The following is a 3601-nucleotide window of genomic DNA, read 5'->3' as shown; positions in this document are numbered from 1 at the left end:
GGCCCTCCGGTCGGCCTTCCGGTCGGCCTCTCGGACAGGGGGAAGGCTCTGAGGCAGCGCCTTGTCGCCCGGTTCGGAACCCGCAGCAGACGTGCCCGTGCGGAGCGCCACACGCAAGGGGTCCGCCGCCACGACGGTAGTCCCGACCATCAGGGACTCCGTCGGGAAGCCCCTCAGCGCCCTCGCTGCGGTGGTGCCCAGCACGGACGCCGCCAGCGACAGGGAACCTCTCGCCACCACGACTGAGGTCCTGACCACCAAGGACCCCGTCACATTCTTGCCCTCAGTGAAGCCCTCCCCGTGGAAGCCGTAAAGTGCACACTTCGCTTCCTGCTCCACAGTCATGGCCGTCCACAAGCTACATACTCTCTTCAGCTCCTACACCTTGTGAAGTTCGTCGCACAGCCAGCGTGCTGCCTCCGGATACGTGTCGAGTGCATCGCGGTGAAATCGATACAGCCTTTTTTTTATTTTTATGAGCAGAAGGCACGAGACGCAGTCGACAGTGACAGAAAAGGTTCGGAGGTTTAGTTGCCAAACCAACAAGTCATCTGGATTGCCCCTGCAAAGAACTCGGAAGTAATTTAGACTACCTCTAGAAAGGAATGCTTGCTTTTGCAGAGATTGCTTTCTTAGTTGCTGATTGAACCAGGGATATTGTTGTCATGGACATTGTTTCATTTTACAAATGCTTCAAAGCGTCTTGCCTTCTGCTCCATTTTATTATCTCTTTTATGGTACTTCATCAAAGTTAGGTGATTGTGTTATCTCAAGACAGTGCACATGTAGTTTGTTTTGAAAATTGCTTTATTTCTTAAAGAAAAACCTGTGACTTCATGAATAAAAGTGTGATAACATGGAATGTAATATTTCATTCTTGGAAGTAAAACTGAGCATCGACTGGAACCATGTAAGCAATTGGGCAATCTTAAGTATATATCACAGATATCTTGTTGAACACTCTGGTCTTATTTGAGCACAATAGTTAAATTTCGAAAGGAAAAAAAAATATATGTTTATATTCTCTGACTAGCATACCACCATATAAACACTGGACCACTTTGAAAGAATTATCACAGATGTTGCGCCAAACATTCTTATTTGAGCACAGCAATAGCAAGTTCTCGAAAGATAACAAAATTGTTTCTGACTAAAGCAGCCGTCACTCGCGCGCTCCCCGTTGGTTCCGCCGACCCCTCCGCTGCCCCCGGCACACCCGGCTCCTCGTGGTTCGACATTTTGGTTTGAAGAAGGCGCGTAGCGCACATCCCGCATAATATTGGAACAACTTTCTCTCCAATTAATTCTTAAATGTATTGCAAAAGGGTACAAAAAAGCGGTTTGTTTTAACAACGCCCAAAAGGTTTTGATTGTTTTTCAATACTTTTACCTATTCTAGAACAGATGCGACGGCCAGCGACGCACAGGATTGGTTGCCGTTCCTTCGCTAAACGCAGGAACTGCTCCCCGCGTCGTAGTAAATCCTACCCCGTATCCCGCGCGTAGGGACGCCCCAGGGAATGCGTAGCTACTTCCGCTCGTCGGTGGTTGGCTCCGGACGTCGCTGAAACGGGTGACGGGTGTCAAGTTTGCGATGACGTAGCGGCGTCAAAGTGGGCAGAGCCGCCACGTGAGTGTTGCTAGGATACGCTCCTCCTTTGCATTACGTCACTTCCATGTACCTTTTCTCAAATGTCCAACCTAGCGATCTTGGCGAGTTAAACTCGAAAGAACATGGCCGCGATGCTCGTCGGATCGACCGCGGCTGGGGTTTGACATGCGATCGGTCACTTGATCAACGCGCACACGAATACTTTCGTGCTGTTGGATGAGCCCATTCGGCGGCAGGACCGGGTCGAAGAGCACAGTGAGCTGGCGTTTAACGTCTCCGATGTAACGCTTGGCAAGATGCAAGACTTGGCTTCTATTTGTGCCGGTGTTATGAAGCTTGAAAGTGGTGGTGGTGTTGTGGCTCGTACGGTAGCGTTTCTGAGATTATGAAGACGGTAATAGACCTTTATTCAGCGTTGCCGTGCATTAAGATTCAAAACCTCACCTTGACACAAAGGGAACCACGTTTCCGCGAGCACGGAGGCAGCAGCCAACGGTCTGAGAAAGAATTTTGCCGCCGCCACGACCGCCAGCGATCGACCCAACGGCAAGAAAACAAACGACAAGCTCATTGAGGTTTGTGTAGTGCTGACTACTGATTCATCGGACGACAAAGGTGAATGATGTAAAACGCAACGTAAGTTTGCCAGCGGTTTGCAAAACGAATTCGTTTCGTTGAAAATTTAATTTGTGGAATTCGTGAACGCCCTGAAAGTCTGACGGGGACCGCATTGTGGACGCAGGCTTCACACAAGTGTTTTCTACAGTGTGCTTTGGCTGCATGCATATAAAGACAAAAACACTGCCTATATGGTGCATAAATAAAAGAAATTTCGTTTACCTTGATAATGTTGACTATCTATTGAGTGCTGTTGATAGTAGTGACGTAGCCAGGAACTTCTAAGAGGGTGAGGATGGAGGGGGGTTGAGGTGGCTGGGATGTTCATGACTTGGGGTGCGGGGGAGATGGTGTCGGAATTTGTGTGTATATTCTAGGGCCCGCCGGATTTGGGGAGGGAAGGAGCGAAGCCCCATAACCCCCCCCCCCCTCGCTCCCCCCTCCCCCCCCCCCTGGCTTTGCCACATAAGGGGAGCATCCTACATTCACAGGCTGCTATAAGCATGTGCATAGCCACTGAGCTCGTACCACAATTGCAAGATAGTTGCTGACATTCTTCACGTTACGTAGCAGTTCTTTCTTTAGTACATAAGCTCGCTTTTCCTTCACACATCTACTCTGTCTCCGCTTGTCGTTTATGCTTGATGGTGATAAGCCAACAGTGCGTATTTGCTCAGCATCACAGGTAAATCTCAAAAATCCAGCTCACACTACTCTTTAATTTCAATGAGTTACTGTCACTTTTGAAACGACAATCTGTTTAATTGCTATAATAGCCTTTACATTAAACACACGTGTGTTGAATGTAAGACAATTCTATTTTTATTGTTTTTCGTGGACACGAAGATAGCAACCATCCACAAGACACTGGCTAAATTTCTCGTCTACAGTGGGTAACAATGTTACCATACTCTGTCAAACTAAACTGGTGCTGTCTAGACAAGTAACGATTCATTTTAGAACAGACCTCTTCGTAGTTTATTGCAGGGCATCGAAAAGTGTTCTTATGACTTTCCGATGACTGACTTGCAATTCCAGCAGCTTGGCGTGAAAAGGTAAAATATCTAATTCATACAACAAAATGCCATCAGCAACCCATCCAGATTTTATTGCGTGATTGACAATAGCTACAGACCGCAACGAATTGTCAACTGAAGACCTAGATTCTAAGCGTGCACTAACTTCGAAGCGGTAGAAACCCTGAAGTTTAAACGTCAACTTACTACCATGTTGTTAATGGCAAAATGGTGTTTGCGGCAAAGTGTTGGAGTCCTTCAGAATGGTGACGGTCTCCTTCAGACCGATGATGACGGTGACGAAGGTTTAGTTAGAGTCGAATTTTAGTCAACGCACCCGACGACGTCGGCGTGC

This window comes from Ixodes scapularis, unplaced genomic scaffold (assembly GCF_016920785.2).
Source record: "Ixodes scapularis isolate PalLabHiFi unplaced genomic scaffold, ASM1692078v2 PGA_scaffold45__5_contigs__length_3442486, whole genome shotgun sequence".
Classification (NCBI taxonomy): Eukaryota; Metazoa; Arthropoda; class Arachnida; order Ixodida; family Ixodidae; genus Ixodes; species Ixodes scapularis.
This window is presented reverse-complemented; position numbering follows the sequence as displayed.